Below are 27,355 nucleotides of genomic sequence, written 5' to 3'. Positions count from 1 at the left end.
AATTAACCAAGTGTTTGTTAAAGAAAATAACAAAGATAAGGTAACGAGAGATGAAAGAAAATAGCATGAAATGGAAATTCCTAATGGACATAAACCACAGTAACAACATGTCTGCTAGTTAAATTGTTGAAAAGATCGGGTAGGAAACCAATGAAAGTAGGATCAACACTTCCTCAAACTTACTGATGAAATCATCAATGGGAATTTAGTAAAACTAAAATATGATTCACTTCTTATCAAATCACAAGGCCATGGAAAGTGTGTTCATGGGAAATGAGAAGCTATGTAGGAATAATAGGGTGATATCTTCTCCAACTTGGTATGTCAACAAGATTTGTCAACATGTGGCAAACACTAGAACTAAAATATTACACAATAAAATCAACATAACAAAACCATTGACTCCATTATTATCATAAATAAGAATCCAAAAAAATAACACACTATAACAATAAAAACTACATTTAGAATGAGAGCACCAATATCATATATTATTACATCAAAATAATGACGTGGAATACATATTACATTCCTAAATTTATAAGAAATCATCTCCTCAATTTGTGTTGAGAGTGAGAGATCACCCTAGATAAGAAAGAAAAACAAAGAAAAGAAGAAGTAGATAAAAAGAAAGAAGCTCCAAGAATATCTGGGAGTCACTAGAACCTCTAAAAAGGAAGCTTGCCCTTCTCTCAATGTTTGTAGGTGTTAAATTGTTGTTAGAATGCATTTCTAGTGCATGGAAAAGCTCTAAATTTGGAATTGGTAGTTAACTATCGTTGAACCTCTGACTTCTTTAAAAAAAATTGGTACACCTTTGGAGAAGCTCACCTTCACCGTTCACAACTTGATGAAATTTGTGCAAGGTTCTCAATTCAAAAAAAATTCAAAGTTCTTAGTTTTGAAAATGGTTTCTAGGTTTTCTCATAAATTTGAACTTCTCTTGCTTCTTCTATCTGAAATCCCAAGACACCTCTGTTGAATCTGGTCATTAATAGTTGCATTAGATGAGGAAATTTCTTGGCATATCCACACTTATTGAAACATCAACACTTGGAAGAATTTCTTCATTGAATGGGAACACAAACTCCTCTTGATCATCTTCATCATTTTGTCCTCCTACAGATTTATCACATGATTAAAACACCATTGCACTAAAGTGAAAAAGTTGTTCATCCATGATCTGTGGAGGCTAATTAGAAACATCATTGTGTCCATATCCATTTTCACTTGGTCTCATACCTATAATACCATTATTTTCATTTTTGACACTACTGTAAAGGCCAAATAAATTGCTCTAATTTTGAGAATAATTGTTTAGGGCAGCAATTTGTCTTGAATGATTGCCTTGGTTTCTTGAGGAATTCAACTTTATTTTGATGAGTTCATTGGATAAAAGAGACATCATATCCTTCATGGCCTTAACCTTTCTAGCCATATTATTCTTAAGTTTAGTAGGTGTAGAAGTCTTTTGCTCAAAGAATACAGTGTTTTGGGGCTCATACCCTGAATATGTAATTGTTGGCATTAGACCAAATATAACCTTCTTTGTGAATATAACAACCTCTTTGAAGACCTTTTCAATGGTATCAATGTTTCAGGGTGGGAGACTTCTTAGAAAATAGAAGTTAATGAATCCATTATTCCAAAAATAGATCTGTATGGCAGCCTCTTGTGGTACAGTGTATGGAAACTCCATTCTTTGATACATCCTATAGAAGCAATGACTAAACTATGAAATAGTCTCGTGGGGTTCCCTCTTAATTGAGATGAACTAATGATGTAGGATAGCTAGATCAATTTATATCTTGAATTGTTCAAGAAACTTGCTCTCAAAAGAGTTCCAATCCCTTATAGATGCTGGTGGCAGATTGAGGTACCAATTGAATGTCATTTCCCCCAAAGTGTAAGGAAAAAGGTGGCATGCCATGTCCATATGCTAAATCTAGTTTTGATTACAAATCTCCTTGAAAATTTTAATATGATCTTTTGTTGTTCATGATTCTCCATAGATGAACCATGGGAAAAACATTTTTAGGGTTTTTGGGCAAGTCATGTTATGGACCAGTTAGATTCAAAGGTGACCTTTGGGTATTGAAGAAAGACATGGTGTATAATGATTGGAATGTGTGAAGTAGAATGTAGAGCTGATGATGATGACAAATTTTTTAATGTGAGTTGGTTGAATTCTTGGTATCCCTTTATCACTGTGATGCTTATGAAAGTGAATGAGTTCTAGGAACTTGTGTTTATTTTGGAAAATCCCTTCTTTGAAGAAGCACACTTTATCAAAACAATGCACTTGCACACCTTGTGCACCTTTGGATACTTCACAGACTTGGAATTTATTTATTTTTTGTTTTATTTTTTTGAAAATTGTAGAATTTTCAAATAGAAACTTGGGATTTTTTTGAGACAAATGGTTTTTAGGCCCTCCTTTTAGTGCCACTTTTATTGAGTTGTCATTTTGCATGATGGTTAACCGTAGGTATCCTTTCAAACTCCTCTCTTGAAAAGTTGATCTGGGACCAACTCCATGGTTTTGGATGATCTTGTGACCTACTAGAATCCACTCAGTTGAAGATAAATGTGTTTTTTCACAAGGCGGCCTTTTCTGGTCTTAACCTATTTGAAATAAGATGATCAATCTACTTGTTGTTTCAAAATTAACCACAAAAAAAGATATGTTTTTGTATTTTTCTATTTATGATGAATGCAGTTTAACAATGCAACTATATAAATTCCTAAATTAGCCAAGTGTTTATAAAAGAAAATAACAAAGATAAGGTAACGAGAGATGAAAGAAAATGGCATCAAAGGAAAATTCTTAATGAACATAAACCATGGGAATAATAAATCTGTGAGTTAAATTGTTGAAAGGATCAAGTAAGAAACCAAAAAAAGTAGGAGCAGCACTTCCTCAAATCCACTAATGCAATAATTGATGAGAATTTAGTAAAGCTAAAAGATTTTTCAGTTCTTATCAAATTACAAGGCCACGAAAAGTGTGCTCATGGTAGATGACAAGCTATGTAGGAACAATAGGGTGATCTCACTACTACATTTGACCTCATTTTTCTACCAAAATTTTTGACCATCAACTAAAAAAGTTTAAATTGGTCAGAATGTAGAAGGAAAAAATTTCCTTTTTTTACATCTAAGCTCTGTATTGGTCAAAATTTTGACCAACACTGGGAGATGTTAAAAAAAAAAAGCATTTTGTGTCTATCATTTTTCTTGCTCATGGGATCATTTGCATTTTGTTGGAGGTGGAAACTTGATGCACTCACCAGACAAAAAAACTCGATGCCCTAGTTCTATCATAGCTTGCTCACAATTCTTCCCTAGCTTGCTGATACATTTGTTGAATTTGGTTGCTCATCAAAAATGGCTGCAAAACAAGAAGGAAAATGGGTTTGAAGAGTTATGGTAATGCTCGATATACATGATCTTAAGAGGCAGAAAAATCAAAAGTCATATCTAAATGCCATTCAACAATCTATTGTCAAATTATTAAGATCTTGTGATCCAACAAGCTTGTGGGCATTCAAGCTTTTTGATTCTTCACTCTCATCATATAGTTCAAGATTGCTTATTGAGTGGAGTGCTAGAAAATGGGCTACTCATATCTGCTTTGACTCTGTTTAGAAGATCCAAATGTTTGTTTTAACTCTCAAATGCCTTGCTCTCAGTGTAGACTCTCTGTAACCCTCTGCTCATTCATGGGCCAAATTTGTGGCATATTTAATGCAGGAGATTATACATGATTATGTGTGGGAGCCTGTTATTATTGACAGGAACACTCCAGGTGGGCATTTAAAAATTAAAGAATTGTTTCTCATGTAAATTTCCAAAATCATTTAAACTATCACCTTCATTGAGAATCGTTTAAAGTGTCCTCTAGTTGTTGTAATTAACTCATTAATACCCTTTAGTTTGATATGAGAATTCATTGAAAATTACATACAGATTGGGTGCAACGATCTTTTTTAGGGGTTGAAATACAAAGCCTCTAGATTAAGATACAGAGTCTTTCAAATATTTGAACCCAGACCTTTTTAACATAGTCTAACTAGTTTAGTGCTTGAATTCATTCTAATGGATAGCTAAACAAGATATCTTCAACAAACACATGAACTCAAATTTGGTAGTATTTTTTTCTTTAGTACCATGGACCAGAACTAGTTTTGCAAAGTTTATTAAGGATGAAAAGTCTTGCATGGATTTTTTTTCATTGTTAGATGACCAATTAATGGAGCTTTTTAGCTCAAAGTTTAGGTCTATAATTGAAACCTTTGGATCTCGTGGTATTCATTTTTGTTGGATTTACATTCCTCCAATTATTTCTCAAATGAGAGATTGTCCAAATGAAATAAGTCAGGGAAAAATCTTTGAAGTATTCAAAAAAATAGGATGGAGCTTTACAGTTGTTGATGTTGTTATTTTGGCTTCAAGATTTGTGCCCTTTCCCTAATCTAGCCTACACTTGTGCATCCCATCATTTATTCACCAAAATGCAATGCTCTGGAAAAAGTGGATCTATAGTTGCAAGATGTTGATGGAAAAGATTTGGTGTGTAGAACTTGTGAAGTACAATGGATTGATCTCACTCAGGTCAAAGCTCTGAATTTACCTAAAGATGAAAACTTTAACATGGGAGGAATTGATTTTTCTCTCCTGATTCAGAAGCATTTGGGAAAAAATTGGAGTGGTGGTCACATGAAAATTCATGTTGTTTTGCCTTTATTGAAGGAGAAATTCCTAAATTTGGGAAATATCATTTCTAGTGGTGTTTTGCTTTCTGGGATTTCTGGTAAGAAGAAATATAAAATAGATCATAATCATGAACAAAATGAACCTATAGGAAATGTTGTCAAGGAAAAAATGGATAGTGACTTACTTGGTGATGAAGTGCTTATGAGATTACAATAAAAAAGTGGGGAATTCAGGTGTGGAAAGCCTGCTTGGTAGTTGCTTTTGGTGTTTCTTGCATGCAAGAACTTTGTGGCATTGGTTAACATTTCTGACAAAAATAAGAATTCTTTTGATGTTTTTCTTGAACCTTTGACTATGCACACAACTCTTCTTCATGTTTTGGGAAGTAAATTTTCATTCACATCTAACATACCACTGAAGGACACTAGCTTTAGAGGAGATTGTTGTAAACTAGTTTGCACTAAAACCCTTAAAACTGAAATAGCAGAACCTAACCTCAAAGAAAAAGTTAATGATAACTCATGTAATGCTTGTGAAAGAAGTGAGATGGAAGTTAATTTGGTTTCTAATAAATCATTTCCCTATGAGTGGGAACAAGCATCAGCTAGTTTGTGTTTTGATATGCCAAAAGAGTATGTTCCCCCAGAGCCAATTAATAACAAAAATAGTAGGGAACATAAGTCCTCAAAGATGGGTCTTGAACTTTAGTGTAATACTTGGGAATCCTTGTATTCTGCAATTGCTAGGGGTTCAAGTAAAACAACCTCTAATGTAATTCTGGCCAGAAAATTGGAGGATATGTATTTTAAGGATAGTTGCAGACAATCAAAAAATTTAAGATTTTTGAGTCACTAGATGAAGAAAATATCAAAGAAGTTAGATACAGGCTAGGCCTTTGAAAATTTATTCAATCATATGGATTTGAATTCCTTTCCCATGGAGAAAAATAATGCAACTATAGATCTAGTTTTCAAGAAAGCATGACAACCTCTGGAAAATTGTGAACAATTTTTCCCTACATCCACTGTTTTACTCTCTGTTTCAAATGCTTCTTCATCTACTAAGGTTGGAGATTATGATTCAGAAACTATTGAGTTAGATAATGAAAAAACATTCACTGAATCATTGGATGAAAAAATGTAGCATGACCTTTCTAGCAAAGACATTGATTTGAGAGGACTAGTGCAAAGCCTTATAGATGTTGTCATTCCAACATGTAGAGGTCCAGCTGGAAGCTGAGCATTGCTCATCTACAAACATTGCAAAAGAAAGAAATTCAACTAAGAGATCCACTTTCCATGAAGTGATGAAGTTGATTTTGAAAAAACCTAAGGAATTGGCAGTCAAGTACAAAGATTGCCCCCTTCCATTATCTACCCACCTTGGCAATTCCAATTTTTCTTCTCTATACACTTCAGAGGACAAGGTTAGAGAGTATCCTTTTTTTTTGTCTTTATTATTTAAACTTTTACATAGACATTTCTTTGAAAGCTTATTAAAAAAATTATTGAAATTCTTCACTCAAGAATAGACATGAATTACAAGTATTATTTCGCATGGAAATACTTGCCTCAAAGATTGTTGGGAACATTGAAGAGAAAACAAAGAATAAATTTATAAAAGAAATCTGCAAACTTCTGGAAAACATCCAATTTAATTTGCCAAGAGGAATATTTGGTGGGGAAAACCTAAATGATTTTGCAGACAAAGTTATTGCATCCAGGTAACTGTCTAACTTATTAATAGATTATGTCTAATAAATTTAATATCTGATAACACTTAAATTTATCATACATTCATATAAGCCATGCCCTTCTTTGCAAGTATATTAACCGAATGGACATGGTGATTAGAAAAGTATATAAGGATATGGAATTTTATGTATATGATGATTTAGGGGATATCTTCAATTCTATGTCCAATGAGCTTAAAGATTCTGATATGCAGAAAAATGAGTCTGATGCAGGGGCTTCTTCTCAAAATGATGTCATGGCTACTAATAGTGGGAAAGGGAGAAATGCAAGCTAGATAGGACAGTTATATCATCAAATGTCTGCCTTGTATGATGATCAACATTCTCTAAAACCTCCACAAGCTGAAAGGGTTTCAAGAAAGCATAAGGGAAATGATAATGAATGTAGACTTTAGAAAGTTGAAGAAAATAGGGAACGTGCACGTAGATTTTCACATTTTACAAGTAGAGCTTGAGATTTGTAATGTGTGTGGGCATCAAAACATGCTAGCCATATGATCACAAAGCAATATAATAGCCAAGTAAATCAACTAAAGAAGAAACATATAAAAGTTCATAAAGATGATGTGATATATGAGACTCCTATGAGATCTTCAAAGTTGAAAAAATGCAAAGATGGGAGAGGAGTGGAGGTTGAAAGGAAGGCAATGAAAGCTACTATTGATTTTATTGATGAGACACCATATCTAAGAGCGAATAATAGGTCAAAGGCTACTTCAGATGTTGTTCATGAGACTCCATATCTAGTCTCTAAAGTACAAAATCAAATGTCAGAAGTAAGTCCAATGCTAGTTATTAATCCTAATTCAGGGACAACTCCTGAATATGGGGCAGCTGGCACAAACTCAAAATTAGGACTTATTTCAAGAGCATTATTTGAAAATGGAAAATCTATTAAAAGAAATGCTTTTACCATTTGCAATATCTCTGGTTTTGATCCTATGGAAAATTTCAACTCATGCTAAGTATTTTCCCAATTTATGTCTATGAAATGGGGTTTTTAGGCCCCCAAAGAGGTCTTTGATTATAAAAGAGGTAAATATTAAGATATGGAAAGTCTTAATTCATTTCTTCCATGTTAATTAGTATACTTCTTGTCCCTATTTACTTACATAGATTTATAATGGGAAACATATAATGATTTTAGAGACAAAATGACCACAAATTGTCAAAACTTCAGTGTTTTACCTACAAATTTTATTAAAAGGTTTCATTTCTGAACTAGAACTGCTATTGTAGAGAGTTTCACAACTATCTAAGCCCAATTCAACCAAATCCCCTAACCCTTTTCTCTTGGTTTCCTCTACCCTTAATAGTAGTAGGATAGGAGATTCAATGTCTACTATATGAAAAAGTAAAATACTCAAAAAATGATTTTGATCCTGGCTTAATACGTGAATGTTCTTTAGAATTATCATCTACCTATTAACTTAATAAGATTTACTACCATTGTATACCTATACCAGTTCTTAGATTTTTCTTCTATGATTGTGCATCTTATCTTGTTTCTCTTTTACTTGTTATGCTTCTTCTGAGATAGACTTCATTTTAATACACTTGGCTTTTAAACTTTCTCCTAATGCACTGGTGTATCTTATCTATTCTCTGCCTTGGGTCCACTCAGTGGTTGCAGATTGCATGGAAGATGACAAAAAATGAGATGGCAAGTTGGAATCATTACACTTATCTCAAAGCTCCAGATGGTTGATTTAAGAATTCTAACAATCATAGGCTACAAAACAATTTTTGTAAACTCTGGAGACTGAAGTTTCATGTTAATTTTCCTTCATGTAGTCATAAAAATCAACCATTTTGAGTATTAATTATACTCAAAATAACTTATGTGAATGTTGAATCTACAGATACTAAAACCTAATGTTCAAATTGTATGAATAAGTATTTTCAAATAATTAACTATTTTCTCATTTAATAACTAGTAAACTCTCCTTGACTATTCTGATTCATTTGTTTAATTTTTCAAAGTGCCTTGATGTGATTTGTTGGTGTGGATGCTTCCAGTTAGCAAGTTCATCTTTGGATGCTTTTTGTTATTATTGCATGCTATGTGTATTTGATATAGTGACATGTGCATTTCACATTGACCTATGACCTGCTAGAAGATGATATTCTATTATGTTTTCTATGAAAAATCTACAAGATCATTGGCTAATGGTTTATAAATCATTAATTTCATCAATTAACTCAAAGAATTCTGGAAGTGAAGCATGTGATATTTATTTTAGCCGCTAGGCTTTGTGTGGGAGCAAACCTCCTGCAAAATAGTTAGCCTTTGTTGTTATTTATTTTTTGAACAATTTTTATGTCAATCTCGCTTTAACTATTTTTACCTTATTTTTATCTCCTATTTCTTTAGTTTTAGTGACTGTTATAGATTACTTTATAGGTTTTTTTATTACCTTTGCATCAGAGATGTAGCATACATATTTAACCTAACTATCCAAAATCAATATATAGAGAGAACTACAACAAAAGGATGTTCTATTTTTTTTGGAAAGAAACCCATTGATTGCAACCAATTTTTGTAGGTATGTTCCTTTATATATTGATTCGGGTTTTAATTTTTTTTTACTATGGATATCCTTAACATTGTAGAAATGTTTTAATTTATTTCTTTGGGTAGTGTATCAAAAACTCTTACAGTTTATGTTCTACGTCCGGCTAGCTTATTGGACTTTGTCCTTTTGTTGATCTTTTCTTGAGATGCAAAACGCATGATAGTGAAGTAGGAAGTGAAATATCATTCCCTAAGACACAAAATTTCATAAAAATTTTAAGGATCATTTCCACAATTACCTTCAGGGGATAAATTTGTCAAAGAATTACCTTCAGGTTTGAATTCATCAAAGAATAATAGGTAGGCATCATTATATCTAAATCTTCACATTATGGACAAAATTGTGATTTCTATTTTTGAGTATGACAACAAAAATTTATGAAAAGATTCTAAAACCTTAAAATTTTAAGAACAAAACCTCAATAATACCTAGGGTATACTGAGAGAATCTAAAGTTTTGAAAAGGATGGTATACTAACTAAAGTCTAAAGCATGCTCTTGTACTTTGGATAGTTGACCTGCAAAACCATAGGGAAAAAAATAGTTAGGGAATGATTGTGGGTTCATAGTAGATTTAGGGCATGATTAGGGCTTTAAAATATATTTAGTTCATAAAATAGTCATTTTGAACAGTTGAGCATGCATGGATGGAAGTAGAAATGCATGAACATGCTCTCAATTTCATCTCTTCACCTTTTAATTACCCATATTAAAACTACTTCCCTCTTTCACTAACCAGTGTGGAATTAAGGTCTATAATATATGAGCAAACATTTTTTTCTTTTATGGCAATGGATGCCTAGAAAAAGATATATAGACAGAAGGTGCAGGGATAGTGATATCACATAGATTCAAGGTACATAAATACATGAATATGATTTTAAGTACACAATATTTAATATAGTTGTTAGAAAATTAGATATGGAGAAGGTTATATAATCTCGAAGATCTGGGGTATGTGGTCTGGTATGGAGATATTATGTGTAAATATTGTTACCACAAGAAAGTGGGTACAATGGTAGAGTCCTCCTCCTTATACACATGTCTTCTTGTGCCTATGGCTCCAAATCTATTACATCTTAGCATTCTATGGGACTTAGAGGATTTGAGTTGGCCTATAAGTTTTCCTTTCTAGAATTAGAAGTTTAAGGGTTCTGTCCATGAAGCACAACTTGTGGATTTTATGCCTTTTCATAAAGTTTGATGATATACTGTGGTTTACTCAACACTATTGTTTACTTAGATAATATGAATTATTTCTCTAAATTATAGTCATATGAAATCACTGATAAATAAATATGGATCAGATTGCTAGATTGTAGTTTGGCATTATTTTACTACTTTTTAAAAATGCATTTTCAATTTTTTTATTATATTGCTTTTATCATTTTCTTTTCATGTCTTTCATGTTTATTTTCTATCCAAGTTTTGAGGACTTTTACTAAAATAGAGGATTTCTATCACAATTTCTTAAGATAACATGTTTTAGTGTAAGTTACTGTATTGTTCCCTACTGGTACTGGCCTCAAGTTCTCTTTGCTCACAATGATTAATAACATGTATCGTGCTTTGTAGACTTATGACATTAATAAAGATGTGAAGCATGGGTGTAATATCCTTGTAGATTAGGCTTTGGTCATTATTGAAGAAATTATTTTGTAAAATAGATATAAGTAATCATTGTAGCTCATATTTTGAGATCACCACACATAACTTAATGTTGATATCAATATTTTTCAATAGTTGAAGCAACCCTATGTTAACTGGATATTGCATTAATATTAGTACCAAGTAGTACTGAGACTTTCTTGTATTAAAATGATAAGCTAATTATGATCCAGATTCTTAGTCAAGGCAGAGGATAGATATGATCTCTAGGACTTAATACTTAGGATTGTTGATATTGTGAAAGTAGAACTGCATTGATGATCATCAGATATCTTAAAGTTGAATTGACAGTTGGAAGTAGGTTGTCTTTTATTGATTATTGACTCCTATTACATCTATTAATTTAGGCTCCCAACCAAGGACATGAAACAACCACCATGCTTCCAATCAATGCTTCAAATCTACTAGAATAGCTACAATATGCAAGGTCTAAAGCTAGAAGTCATTATAGATCTTGTTGGATAATGTCGTACTTACAAGCAGTGTGTGATGCATCTTTTCAATACAACTTCATAAGTTACATTTTATGTTTATGATTTTCATTTGGAATCCATTGTTTTAGTTTTAAGATGAATTTGGTAAAATTATTTTTGAAATGAGTGAAAACTCTAAAATACTGGGATGTCCTTTGTAAGTTATTATGTTGAAACATTGTAATCATTTTAAGTGCTAACTTTCATCAGAGACACCAATTCTAGTTTGGGTAATAGGGTCTAGTAGATAGATTTGTTAAAAAATTGGGATTCAATTCATTTTGGATTCTACATAATTTCATATGACAAATTAAATTTCCATGAAAAAAAATGCTACCTCAATGTGAATGCCAAACTTATTGTAATGATAGATATTTATTGTGCAATGTTTAAACAATAAAATTAGTAATCAGCATCATATGGGTCTTTAGAATATTATCATGGGTAAAATGATAGTTGCCTTAGTGTTTAAAATATTTTGCTTTCAGTAAAAAATTTATTGTACTTGATTGAGCGTATGTGGCACACTCTACTCTTATTCTTATGTTTGATTTATCATCTAACTTATAAAGTTCATTGCTCTACTATATTTGTATTGTTGTGCAGAGGGGTGTTTGTTATAATTTTGTATTGTTTCCTTATACCTTTCACCTTTTGGTGCCTAAACTGTCAAGCCAAAATAAATAAATAAATAAATAAGATGTCAAATTAAAATTTGGCATAAGAGCTTTTACATAATTATCATTGAAAAAACTAATTTATTGTCAAGGTAATCAATCTATGAAAAGGCCATGTAATCTACCAAGGTAAAAGAATTTCAAATTCCATAGAGTAACTAATTTTCATAGTTATGCCTAATGAAAATACAAGACACAGTTTGGTTGCTTCAGTGTAACAACCTCAAAAATTGGGGTAGTGTCAAAAGTGTGTGTTGTAATTTTTACACAGCTTTTGCACAGGGCTGCTTAAACCAACACCACCAAAGTGGTAGAAGATGCCATAGATGTGGAAGAAATCCTAGAAGGCAACCAAACCAAGGTTTCAACCAATATCTTCAAAATAGGTTTCTTTAATGTAGGAGGCACCAAAAATTGGTACATAGGCATCTGCTATGCCAATTTTTGGAGGAGGCAGTTGCTTGGACAGTCAATGTGGACCACCCATTGAGGTTTGTAGAATAGAGGGATTGTCTGGTATGACCCATTTGACAAGACCCTAGGAATCTCCAGGGTTGAACTAACCCAAAATCTGGGTGTGCAGGCTAACATACCATTAATATAGTTTTTAATGCTTCTCACTAGCAATAAAGCATGTTTTATTAGCCCATTATCTAGTTGGTTCACCTTTATTTCAAATTTAATGCAGGGACAAGGAGCTTCTTGGTTAGGGTCTTGCATTGAATGATGAATTGGATCGTGTGCTACGAAAACATGACTCCATTACTACAGGGTCTCTTGTTACGTGAAAAAGAACATCAACTCATGTGGCTCCTCTTGTCAGTGTCAACCATGAGGAAGATGAGATTGAGAATAATTTACACAACTAGCTCATAGGTAGCTTATCTTTGGATGGCTAGTTCTTATAGAAATGTGATTGTTGATTTAAACAATTGGTAATTTAGTATTTTTGAAAGTGTTTGTAGAAGCTTTGCAAAGATGTTTCTTACACATGCCATGGGTTTGTGTAATTTTTAAATAATGTAATTACTCATCAAATTCTTTCAACTAGTTCCTTTCATCTATTAAATCCATGTACTATGATTTGACAGGCTCCTATAGAGAAAAATCAAAAGAGAAATAACAATATTTTATGTATTGTAGGTCAAGATCCAATGCACAAGCTCATCAGAGAATTGATAACACTAAAAAGAATCAGTGAATAGGTTTACTCCCATTGATACCCCCACCACCAGGACTTTAAAATATTGATACTCATGGCCAAAAAATTGAGCAGACAATGGATTTCCTTAGTGGTGATGCTTACAAGTCACCAACTGCTGCAACTCCACCAACAACTAGCATAGTCAATGAGAAATACACACATTCACCACTAGTATCTCTTTCTTAGAAAACTTTTCCATATCCTTTGAATTCATAATCAAAATCTTCATATCAAAATGGAGGTTACTCTTCAGGGATGTCATTAACACAATAGAATGAATACTAGAAGTTTCCACACCATGGCCTAGAGTCATATTTTGACAAATCTAGCTAGGGTTTGCAATGGTCAAATCCAGTAGGGTAGCCTCGTAGTCCACAACAATCAATTCTCTTAAATGGGCCACAATCATAGAATTCAAAGGTATCAACACAAAAGACTTCTGAAAGCCTTCCTCTCGCTCCTTGGGAAGTGTAGCAATCACAAAATACATCACAAGGTGTAGATAATCTACAAGGACCTCCCATATATGATAGCAATGTTATTATAGTTATTCCCCCTCCTCCAGAAAAGCACAATCAGAGACATCAATTTTTTTAGCAACAACAAGCTTTGGGTTCTGGCCAGTGTACACATGGTTATAGTGAATCAACACATGATGAGTTGATATCAAGGACACAAAACATCTCCATTCATGATGGAACTTACAATAATGCATATCCACAACAATCTTTAACTTCTAGAAAACAAGTTAAACCTAAAGATAAGCCATTTGAAGACCTGGTTGACTTTGCCAAGGCAAAAAGTAAAGCTTCACCCAGTAAAAGCTAAAGTTTTTTAAAATTAGAGGTTTTTCTCTGGGATGGTTTGTACTACAAATCTTCAAGTAGCTTGCTACAAGTGATGGTTTAGGTGTAGCATCAGTTTTATTGAAGCCATTGTATAGTCTTTTGTTCAATTGAGGTTTAGTACTCATTATATGCTATATTATTCCTAGTGCATTGCAATTTAATTTATTTTTTCTTACTTTTATTTTCTGATATGAAATTCCTTTTGAAGATTTTTATATTGAAACAAACTTATGTTCTTACCTAGAAGGTAAATGATTTTAGTAATAGTGCCAAAAGATCCATATATATATTGCAATGTATTGTTGAAGTTTGTTTTGTTTCAGATCTCAAGTAGCGTGTGAGCATTATCTTTTCTTATCATAGTATTTGTGGGAAGTAATTGCCTATGTGGCCTTGCACTATTCTCTAGTTCACAATTTGATTGTGGAATTTTGTTCAAAGCAAAGCTTTATAATTACAAATCTAGGATATTTTAATAGTTTGTTTACTTGTGTGAGGGGATAAAACCCATTTTGGTGTCCTAAAATAAGATAACTATATATAGAAACTCAATCATTAAGACATTTAGTATGGACTTGAGCTATCTTGATGGAACTATTTTTGATAAGAGTAGGAAAGAATGGTCATGAGGTTATAGGGGGTGGAAGGGTATTAATAATATAGTCAGTAGGTTAGATGGTTAAGTCTGGGTAGAAATTTAAGAATTGTTGGGTTCCTAAATGTGTGTTTATTACTAGAATGTATTTTCTTACTCAAAATATTGTTGTAACTAGTATGACTCTGGGAATTATTGATTCACAATGTCTATTTGGTTGGTTGAAATTATTACTAATCTATCAGTGGAAATGCCATACTAATTTGGCATCTCTTGATTGTTTTATGTAGGTGCAATTCTCACAAATGCGAAATCTGATTGGCATGGCACAAGGTATGCCAACTCATCTTCCTATATACCCTCTTGAAGGTCCAGGTCTAAGACAACCAATGTTCTATGGATAGGGGCCACCCACACTCATGCCACCTCAAGTAAATACGATATATATTCATATTTTTTGATATATTTGTTGTTGATGTTGTTAATCTATGCTAATCAATTCAAAGTTAATTTTGATACCTTGCAAATGGCTCTATGCTCGTCTTTAAGAAAAGGATGTGTCAACTTTTGTTTTGTGACTGATCTAAAATGAAAAGCTCAATGTTCATCAGCTTTTATTTGTTATGTTCTTATATAAGAACAAATTTCCCTTTTTAGCATGTCATGCTTGGAAAACCATTCCAAATTTTTGCAAGTTCTTCATTCAACATTATTTTCGTTGGTAGTTTATGATCTGATGCCAATTTTTTTGTAGACTAGTGGATTTGGTTATCAACAGCAACTTGTCCCTAGTATTAGGCCAAGAAATGCACCTATTCCAAATTTCTATCTTCCTCTAGTTCAACCACAACAAGGACAGTGATCTAATGTTAGGCAGTCTAGAGTTGCACCCATTCAACAACAACAACAACAGCAATAGATGCCACTTATACCTTAATAGGAAAAGAACACGTTATCTTTATTTTTTAATTTTTGTACATCAATCTTGGTTCTTTACTATCTTCCTTACATGTTCAATTCTTCACTGTACAGGTCAATTGCTATAATGCTTTTCTTTATTTTGTACTTCAAGCAACTACTATTATTAACATTTCTCCTATTGTTGAAATGTTCTGGAATGTAGATTTGAGCCTCCAAATGAAATTTTGATGCTTCATGACCTAAATGATGGGGTTCTTTTAAAACCACCATTAGAATTCATAAAAATGGGACAAATATATAAACATAGAGGCATGGAAAGTATCTCATTTTGGCTACCTTAGGCTCCTCCTGGATATGTTTCTCTAGGATGCATTGCAAGAAAATCTCCCCCAAAACTAGGTGAATTCAAATCATTGTGTTGTATCTGCAATGATTTAGTAATTGGAGCTCAGTTACCTGATAACATTATTTGGAACACAGTTGAAATTAAATAGACAAGAGAAGACTTTAGCATATGGATGCTAGATAGTGAAGTATAATCTGTTGATCACTTTTGCAGAAGGATAATTGAGATTCTTTTTTTATTTTTTTGGAATGTAACTATAAAAAAAGAGTACTCAAATAATGGTGGTTTTATCTATTGCATTTTGAAAAGAAGAGATGTATTTTTAGGAACTAGGGCTATAGGCTAGAAAACAAGTATAATGTTATTTTGTGTCTAGGCACACAACATGCCCTTTTCCTTAAAGAGACTCATCCTCAAAGCTAGTAAAAGTCAAAATGTTGAGTAACACTTTTAATATACAACTTCACAAATGTATAAAATGGGGCTTCTTTTTTAAAATATTGGGTCACATGAATGTTTTGCCACAATTTTTGAAGTCTTGGAAAATACTTCATAATTGAGTTCTAGATCATCTATTGCAATCGCTTTTACTGCACTTTCCAAAATCAAATTGTTATCTTTAGCATCAGTTTTGCCTCTTTGGTAGCAATCCTTCTAGGTTTTAATATTACTATACATTATACATTTGTTACTAGGATTTTCTTCTAATTTACTGTGTTCCAACCTCTTATAGACTTTCCTAGGAAGACACCACGGGTCTTTTGTACTACCCCAACAAGGAACACTTAGACCATAGGGTCAAACATGCATGAAAAACTATTCTATTTTCTTTTAAATAGGAGATTTTTTTTCCTTTAATTAGGATTGATGTTTGGAGATTGCAGTGTGGAAGAGTGTGCTCATTACTTGGAGACAATCAAAACATACAAGAACAAGCCAGCTGACAGTATTCTGGAGCGTACTGACAATGACTATCTATCACGAGTATTCTTCATACCTTTGTTGAATAAAAGTTGTGCATTGTTCATATAGATTCAAAAACTTAGAAATATTCATTTCTTTTAGCTAGGAATAATAAAGATAAAATGATTGAAAGAAGAACTAGATTTATAAGAACCTCTTTAGATGAATATAAAACATTTGTGCACTGTTCATGTAGATTTATTAAGCTGATTTATGTTTTAAGTTCAAATTTTCAAATATATAATGGTCATTTACATTTTGGAGGGAAGTATTAGTTTTAGACTTGAACCTTTCAACCCAAAGACAATTGGTTGAATTGGTTATATTGTGAAGTCTTGTATATGTAAGAGGGAGTCGTTGTTACAGATATAGAAGAGGGAGTTGGGTGTATGGACTGGTGTAATACCACAAGCAATAAAACTTCAATTTTTGCAAGATTTCCTTGATCCTTTGGAGTCTCAAATCAATTTGGTTTTCTTTATTAATGCATTGATAAGAGTTATTAACCATCCATATTTCTAATTGATGTTTTCCACATTGTGTTAAACTTGCTACCACACCAATTGCAGAACCAGTGACTTCTTTTAACTATTTATTTGCTGCAATAGAATTTAAGAATAATGGAAATCATTTCATGAGGATGGGGGCTCAATACTCATGGAATGACTAGAATTGACATGTATTACAAGTTACTATCCAGGCACATGCAGGATTAAACAAGATAGGAGTGATCTCAATGAAACAACAATATGACAGTTGAACTATTCATCTAGGACTCCACATTGTGCATGCATGTCTACTAGGGCAGTTGCAACTTAAACAAATATATTCTCTCAATATATCTATTTTGTGCATATCTAGCAACTATGGCTTTTGATGACCACATTACGTTCAGGCATCCTATCAAATAGTTCACATGACTTATCTATGCTTCCATTTTGCAAGCATGTCTCCCAAGGAAAATGCTACTACTTCATCTATACCATTTGACAAAATCCTTTATGCTTTGATGGATGCCTATAGCTTATCCCAAAGCTCTCATTCAATAGTTATGAGATGATCAATCAAGAGGAAACAATTGAGAGCTTAGAGTGACACAATTTTTAGATGATCATATGAAATGAAATGGGTGTGCGAGTAGAAAGAAACTAGAAAGACATTGTGTATAGATGAAGGCATGAAATGGATGGTTTTTGAGCACTCAACATAGACACTCAACATTCAGTACATATCATCATTTGAGATCAAATGGGTGTGTGGTATTATACGCATAGTGAATAATAAAGGAGGGAATTGAACCCTCCCTGAGGCTCACACTTGTTGAGGTCCACTTTAGCAATGGCCCTTCCTATGAAATTGCTATCTAAAACCTTTCTAATGAGATAATGTGTTATGAGCTCTTCATCAATGGGATGGAATGTGAATCTAGGAGGCATTTATGCATCACCCATATCATTACTGTAACTAAAGTTAAGAGCCTCTATTATTGAATTTTCTTCCCTATCACCCATATTCATTTCCTTTGCTAATCATGCTTCACATGGGAGTCTTTTTATATGATGATTCATTGTCAATCATGTCCATTCACTACCAAAAAAATCATATTATACAAATTTGAGATGCTGGAACTTTTGTGGATGTGTAGGCCATCATAACATACTGCAGGGAGGATGACAAACTTATTCTCAAGTGTCAGACTCAGGCAAGTGATACAAATTGTAGACTCTTAACATATAGTTGTTCAAATTCTATATCTCCTAAATGATTTCCTTTTTGTATATAATATGTTGTGCATAATTGCCAAGTTTTCTTATTGTATCAGGCATATTAATGAAGAAGCATGTTAGTTACTATTAGTGTTTATGACAATTTGATTAGTTACTGTTGATTTTTTTTAGGCATTTTATAAAATAGTTCACATGCCTTGCATATGATTTAACATTTTGCATGCATCCTACACTCTCCAATCCAGCTGATGATGGATTATGGAGAGTGGTCTAAAATGATGATGCTAAAAAACAAACACAATCAAATCCAAAATGAAATTGCATTACAAATGGATTGTGTAAATCTGATATTGTTAATTTTACATGCATGTCTACCAGAACAATCACAACTTAAACATATAAATATATATGTTTAAGTTGTGATTGTCCTGGTAGACATGCATGCAAAATTAACAATATCAGATTTCCACAATCCATTTGTAATGCAATTTCATTTTGGATTTGATTGTGTCTATTTTTTAGCATCATTGTTTCAGACCACTCTCCATCATCAGCTGGATGAGAGATTTCAAGATGCATGCAAAATGTCATATCATACGCAAGGCATGTGAATTGTTTTATAGAATGCCTAAAAAAAATTTACACCCAAGCATTGGTAGAAATTTCTACCTTCATTGGTCAAAATTTTCTACCTTCATTGGTCAAAATTTCTACCTTTATTGGTCAAAATTTTCTACCTATTAGTGTTTTAAAACTACTAAGCAAAAAAATGCTTAATACCAAGATGACAACACTCACACAATCTAAAGACTAGCCAATTCTTATTAGCAATTGTATGTGCAAAACCATCTGGGCCCAACTTCAACAAAACCATGGGTGGTTTTCTACTCTTCTAGCTCTGCAAAACCAGGGTGGGTATACCCAAGGATGATTCAAGATTGGGAAACACTATATGAGGATTATTTTAGTTTCATTCTGATTCTCATCTCAAATCCTCAAATACATGTACAATTCTTGAGAATTTGATAAACACATCCCATATAGCAGATATGGCCAAAATTCTTCTATAGATCTGCAGGTGTTCTCAGTAATAGTGGCTAACTGAAGCTAAAACATTCCATGAAAACAAGTACAGGCCAACTTTGAAAATCTTCATGAAATAAAAGTAAGATTGATTTAATTCTATATTTTTGACAACCATTTGTGGCACATTTATCTTTCAGATGGAAAATTTGCACCATTGGTAATCCATAAAACTTTACCTTGAGCCTGGCCAGCCTTCCACGTTGCCCTGGGTCCTGCAGGCTATTGATTTTCATAGTACCTTGCTACTTTGCTAACAGCGAGATGTCAAATTTTTCTAGTAGCGAGGTAGCAAGCTTCGGAAATCTTCAACAAAACTCGGTGCCAAGAAGTACAAGGACCCATCAAATTATTATCACTCCTACCAACTGCTTCTAAAATAGTAATTATTTTTTGTTATGCCACCTAGTTAGACCATGATTGTTGATGATTTTGAGGTCACCGTGTTTTGATTTCTCGACACCTCGCTACTTCACTAATGGCAAGATGACCAAATTTTTTGATAGCAAGGTAGTGAGACATTGAAAAACCATCATTTCGGCACCGACTTTTGACTGCTTCCATTGGGTCCCTTTTCCTATTCTGACAATACTTGTCAGGTGTCTGTGACTGAATGATCAGTCATAAAACAATTCTCCAACTGTCATGTCTTCAAATTGTAGTCTCATCTTATAACTTTCTCGCACTCACTACCTCACTATACATAAAGAGTGCCCAAGCTTTCATAGCAAGGAAATGACAATGACTGATCTACTTAGATTGGACGGGCTGGGGAATTCGAGAGGAAAAGTGGCTTGGAGTGTGGAGGATAAAAGACAACAAAATGATCGCCCTATTTTAAAATTTAAATATTTCACACATGACCACTTAAGAATGGAGTGAAACGTAAAGTTTTCACAAAAAATTTCAAAGGGTAGCAAACGGATGACTTATCTAGAAACCCTATTTATCACTTATGGACACAATCTAAAATTTCTATCCATGGACAAAGGACTTCCATCATGCAAAAATTTAGACCAACAGTGGCTCTGTCTAGGGAAATTGAATTCTCTGGATTCAAGTGAGCGCTCAGAATTTCTGGGAGAAGTAGAACACATACGTACTCCCAAAATTTTCCTCTTGGATAGCTTTTCCAAAAGCAAGAAGCTACCACTAAGATTATGTATAAACAATGGCCCTGGGCCACCGAAATTCAACAAAAACTTTTACCTCTATCATAAATTTGATTCTCATTTGAACATGCATGAGTTAAACTAAAAATATTTCTTTTATTAATTTCACCAATCAACTTAGCATCATGAATCAACTCTCTTGGTAAAAATAAAACTACAACTTCACCTTCATAATGCATATAAAAACTAAATTCACTTGCAACCACTTGCTCATTATAAAGGTTCTGATCAGCATTCTCAAACATATTAGACTAAAAATCCTCTCCATTGAATGACTTATGCATGCTATCAATATCAAATATGAAAGTTTCATATTCAACTTGAGGAAGAGGATCACTCATACCTTCAAATTGTGTATCCTTGTGCATATCTGGATGGTACTCTGAAGAACAATCTGACTGGTACTCACACATGTCATCAATGTTAGAAACTAAAAATAATCTGAGATCTTCAAATGATTCTTTGAGATCAGCAAGTGGGTTAGTCATCTCATTAGAATATTTATCATAAAATTCATTACAAGGTGCATGCTGATTTTCATAAACACCTTCATCAAACACCTTGTTATCAATTTCATAAGATGCAATCTCATCAATACTTTCACTATCATATCCAAATGAAGAACAATCTGATCTCTCACAATAGTAAGATAATGTATGATAATTAAACTCATTCTCAGCTGAATCTAGACTTTCCATATCTTCTTCAAAAAATGGGTTAATGACTCCATGCATTGATCCCTTTTGAACATTAGGACAAAACATGAGTTGCTCATCCTCACAAGCATCATCATATAAAATGTTATCATATAGTTTAAATTCACTACCCATTTTATTCTCATGGAAAATTTCAGCGTATGAAGAAAAGTTAGAACTATATGAAGACTCCCTTTCTATTTCTTCTACCAAAAATATAATGTCCATAATTTCATCCTCTTTATCCACTTGTTTAGGATAATTATTACAAATAGACCCTGATTCATTCTTAAGAATCTCACTATATGTTGAATCTTTACTGTCTAATATAAAAACACTTGATAATTATTCCCTAAAATCTCCATATTCAAACTCATTAGCATCAACTGACTTCACCATCTCTTTATCTTCATACTTTTTTGATAAATCACTTTCATATTTTTCATTTGCTAACTGATTTGTATAACACAAAAGCTGAGATGCACTTTCTTTTTCAAATTCAAAAGAAGAATTCATACCTTTATTGATAAAAGAGTACTCATTTCTATCATTGCTTTCTTCCTCCCAATTTGCATCTGATTCACATGAAGACAAAAACACACTAGAACTTTCCTCTTCTTGACTTTAGTAACCTCTCTCGTTATTGTCTTCACATGATACCTCTTCACAATACACTGGATTAGCAACTTTATTATCATCAGTTGAGACATGACTTTCAGCTTCATCATACTCACATTGATATGAATGTCTTTCAAATTTAGATTTAATAACATTCTCAACATGATGCACTCTATGGAGAAGATAAATCATTTCTTGCCTATTTAACTAATCAAGTGAATCTATATTACCATCTACTGTTGAGACATTAGAAACATGTGAACTATGTTCTTCTGACTGTGACTGTGATAAGTGTAATTCATATTCTTCATTTTGTATCACCTTTCCATGGCATGTCGGATCAGCAACATCAAACTCATGATCATGGAGACAACTCTTAGCTTCCTTACTTGCACAAAACTGAGATCTAGGTGCAGCAACTTCATTAGCAATAGAATCATGTATACAATCAACATCATAAGAACTTGCTAATGTAACTAATTCTTGATCTACAATATCAACACATTGATGAACCCTATCAAAGTTTGAGATACATCCTACTACTGTAGCATCATGAACATGTGTGTCATCATTTGTAACCAAGCTAAACTTACTTATACACTTATTCTGGTCTAAATTTTCCACTTGATTAAAACCTACAGCAGGGGTATTGATATGCTTATTTGAAACTGAAGCATCAACACCACATTCATCCTTTCTTTCAAACACATTATACTGGCAATCATACATAGAAAAATGACCTCTAGTCAATCCATACTTCAAATTATTTTTAATATCCCTAGTGGTCACAAAAGCCTGATATAATGTCTGTGGTTCTTTATCCCTTAGTAGATAGTTCATTTTCTTATCAAATGCATCAAAATACACTGCTAAATAGATTTGATCATTAGGTCTATAATTCTCATGGATTTCATTCAAAACTCTTGCAAATCTGATGTTAAATTGAGAGACAAGTTAATCATTATGAATATGAATCTTTAAGAACTTGTCATATGAATTAGATATGTTTACCCTTTCTCCAAATTGCTCCATGAAGGCAGAATGCAATTCACCCCAAGATGAAATAGAACATGTTGGTAGGAAAGAAAACCAGTCTCTAGCATCACCTTCTAATGTTTGAACAAATAACTTCATGTGCACATCCTCATGGGCAATCTCACAGTCACCCATCAAATCAGCAAACAACTCAATATGATGACTGGCTGGAACAAGATGGTTCCCATTAAACTTAGGAAAACTTTTTCTAACATCACTAGGAATGACATTTGACAAACCATGAATACCATTAAAACACAATGGCATATACCGCTTGGTAGAGATGGATCTAGGAATTTCATTAACTAGTTGCATCTTAGGTGAAATGAATCTTGACATTCTTGAAAGATACAAAACTCATTCACTAATAAGTTTGATTTAGAACTTGTTGGAGATCTACACAACCCTCTACCAAACAAACACTTCAGATACACTTCACAACTTTAAAACAACAAGCTAAAACTTAATCAATGAAGTGTATGAAACTTTTCAAACTATTCTCCTCTTCTTAGTGCTAAAACACACTTGATGGAGAACACATATGTAAAGCTTACTTTCATGGAAATAAAATCACATGAAATTGTAAAATACCTCAAGTGTTGCTACTGAAAACATTGATCTATTGGTTGGCATAGGTGCAAGATTGAAATTCCTTTACACCGCTGATCAAACTTTGTAGAGTCACCATCTCCTTGAGGACAACTAAATGAAATCAAAAATGTGATTCATTTTTATCATTCAAAAATCTTATGACAACAAATCAAACAACACTTCGAAACTTATTGGTCAAAAACTTATAAAGATCTCTCTTCTTGCTTGAAAATTCACACAACTTTCAGATCTACTTATTTCAATTGAAAACTCTTGAAAAAATTTATAGGTAATCGATCTATACTGGTTCAGAGATCTCTTTAGAGAGAGTTGCCACTCACTATCATGAGAAAGATTTTAAAACATAAATCATACATGACAGATCTTAACTGGAATTTCACTTTGTAAAATTTTGCAAAACTTTTAAACACTTACAAGAGAGAAACCATTGTTAAACAATTCTAACTCTGAAATTACAACAGTACTTGGCTAATAACAATCGGCTGAATCGACTAAAGAAGAACACCTTTTAGCAATACAATTGACATGCAACCTCAAAGATACTACTACAAATGGATAAAACTTAACTAGGGAACATGAAACCTTGAATACAAAACTTGAATGTGCACAATATACACCAGAGATTTCTAGATCCTTATCATTGAGTTCCTTCTTTGACTCCCCAGTAGAGTCACCATTTTGTTGGTGTTTTAAAACTACTAAGCAAAAAAATGCTTAATACCAAGATGACAATACTCACACAATCTAAAGACTGGCCAATTATTATTAGCAATTGTATGTGCAAAATGATCTAGGCCCAACTTCAACAAAATCACGGGTAGTCTTCTACTCTTCTGGCTCTGCAAAACTAGGGTGGGTATACCTAGGGATGATTCAAGACTGGGAAACATTTTTTGAGGATTATTTTAGTTTCATTCTGATTCTCATCTCAAATCCTCAAATACATGTACAATTCTTGAGAATTTGATAAACATATCCCATATAGTAGATATGGCCAAAATTCTGTTATAGATCTATAAGTCTTCTCAACAATAGTGGCTAATTGAAGCTAAAACATTCCATGCAAACAAGTATAGGCCAACTTTAAAAATATTCAGGAAATAAAAGTAAGATTGATTTAATTCTACATTTTTGACAACCATTTGTGACACATTTCTCTTTCAGATGGATCAAATTTGGTCAGTGCCTAATCCATTAGGGTTCAGAGTCTACTACAATTTTCTAGATCTAATTTCTTGTCTTACAACAAATTTTATCAACAATTCTTATTAGAATTCATCATTCAAAATCCTTTCCACTAGTACAGCAATCTTATCAAATTCATCAAAGCTTTTACTTAATCCATTGAGCTAATAGCAGTGATGAATAGATATACAACCTAACTGAATTGCATTCAATTGCACAAGCCTTTACTCATACAACATCAAGATAACCAAGTAATCAAAAGGAGACAAAGTTTAGAAAGAACTGATATGGGGATAGCTCACAATTTGTATTCATTTTCCTTGAAAATTGTATACAATTTATAGTAAACTCATAATGACCTTCAAAAAGAAACACAGATCATTCTATATTCATGTATTCTCAAGATCTAATAGAGAAAATATACCACAAATTTTTTGCTCAAAATAATGGACCAAAAATAGACTAAGTATATCACTTAGAAAAATAGAATTCAGACTCTTTCTCTAGCCCTGGGATCTCACTTATATAGTGTGAGATGCAACAAGCTTTAGGCTAAGAGAAAATGATAGGTGTCCTTTACAAGAAGAAGATGAATACATCTTTCTGAAAAGAACAGATTAATAGGAAATTATGCAAACCATATATTCTCTTGCGGGCTTCTATCTATCACATCCTTTTGCTGATTTAGCTCCAACTGTGATTTTGTCATATATGTAACTGCTCAGCTTGCCCATGACAAAATCTAATCTAATGATTGCAAATTGACTTGAACCCATGGGTTTTACCATCATCACGGTACTGGGAGAAACACCCTTACTTCCCACTCTTTGTTGATTAATACAACTCCTTAAGATAATGGGATTAACCCTTAAGAAACAACACTCGAGTATGGAAATAATGTGGTTGTCAAATATAACAAAATGAGCAATTTTTGCTTAGCCAACCACGTCTGCATCCAAAACTAGATTTCAACCAAAATTTGTGACCTACTAACACAAAAATACGTGTACTAACAAAAATTTAGAAGGACTATTCGCATGAAGCCCATGGGTATAAAATCTTCTTCACCTTCTCTAAAAATTCTGCACAGGGTCCTACATACTTCTGCTACCATGGCATTGAAGTGTGCCATCTTGCAAATTTCCTTAGAGAAAGGTGTTACTGCTGACAGGGTTTCTATTTTATTAAGTTCATTCTTTTCTCCCCTCACTACCTTAGTAACTTGATCACAACCCATAGAAACACTTGGGATTACTAGTCTTCCTCGATCAAAATTCCACATATTGACATACGAGACAAACAACTTCCTCTTCGCAAACCACCTTTCAAAAAAACTTGAACCAATTCAAGAGGAAGAAACACTAGGGATCCAATTACTCTTGTCAAGTAATCCCTCTACTATCCACAATCTAAGAGTTAGTGAATTCTTTGGATCCATTTCTGCTACACCATGCAAGACTGCAACACTTCAGAGACTAAAGTAAAATACTCACTTGGAAATCTCTTATCTGTAGTTCTTTTATGTTGTTTGGCACTTGTGCCAAAATCTACACAATCCTCTTAGTAAAAGATCCTATTCAGAAAAGACTTCAAAATCTTTATTTGCATAAGGTGCAATTGAGAAAATTTTATAAGTTACACCCTATTTTTTCTTTCACATGCAAAAATTTTCATATCTCATTAATATACAAAGTGCCACCCCCTTCAGTATTTAAAACTTGTGCTATCAATCTTCAAAATCATACGATCAAGTTGGCCAGTCAATCCAATAAAAACTGACCACATATGCAGTGCCTTCCTTGATCACATCTTTGCCTGGATCCATTGGTGACTGAGGACACGTGTCAATAGCTCGTTACTTTTCCATACATAAAGAATGAGCACCTTGCCATAGTGAAGCAGTGATAGCCATCGATTCATTCTCGATCTTGCGGATGATATATTGCTTGTACTGCTTAGAAGACAATGGTGGGGCTTTGGTCACTATCTTGCTATACGTATCATTTGAGCAACTCTTTATGGCGAGACAGGGATAGCCGTTGATCTGAGGTTACATCAAAGGTGGACAAATTACACCAAGAACCCTGAAAGGTGGTGGTTTCCATGCTTGCTATGTCACATAGACTAAACCTCATGCAACTTTTTATAGTGAGATGGTGAGGATCATTAATTGAAACTTGATCTAATGATTGGGATCTCTTAAATGCTTTATCAGTCTGAGGCAGTGCTGATGTAGGAAAATCTACACTGCTAGAAATCCATAAAACTTTACCTTGAGCCTAGCCAACCTTCCACGTTGCCCCAGGTCTTGTTGACTATTGATTTTAACAGTGCCTTGCTACTTCGCTAATGGCAAGATGTTAAATTTTTTCGATAGAGAGGTAGCGAGCTTTGACAATCTTCAACAATACTCGACGCTGGGAAGTACAAGGACCCATCAAATTGTTATCACTCTTGCCAACTACTTCTGACATAGTGTTTATTGCTTG

At 33.3% G+C, this 27,355-nt stretch overlaps 1 pseudogene; it reads left to right on the top strand.

Moving 5' to 3' along the window:
* The first annotated feature begins 11,132 nt into the window (after window positions 1-11,132).
* Window positions 11,133-13,894, top strand: LOC149551912 (TOM1-like protein 3; annotated as a pseudogene).
* Window positions 13,895-27,355: the final 13,461 nt, after the last annotated feature.

This window comes from Cupressus sempervirens, chromosome 6 (assembly GCF_028749045.1).
Source record: "Cupressus sempervirens isolate cs-2001-9-10 chromosome 6, ASM2874904v1, whole genome shotgun sequence".
NCBI classification, from domain to species: domain Eukaryota; kingdom Viridiplantae; phylum Streptophyta; class Pinopsida; order Cupressales; family Cupressaceae; genus Cupressus; species Cupressus sempervirens.
This window is presented reverse-complemented; position numbering and strand designations above follow the sequence as displayed.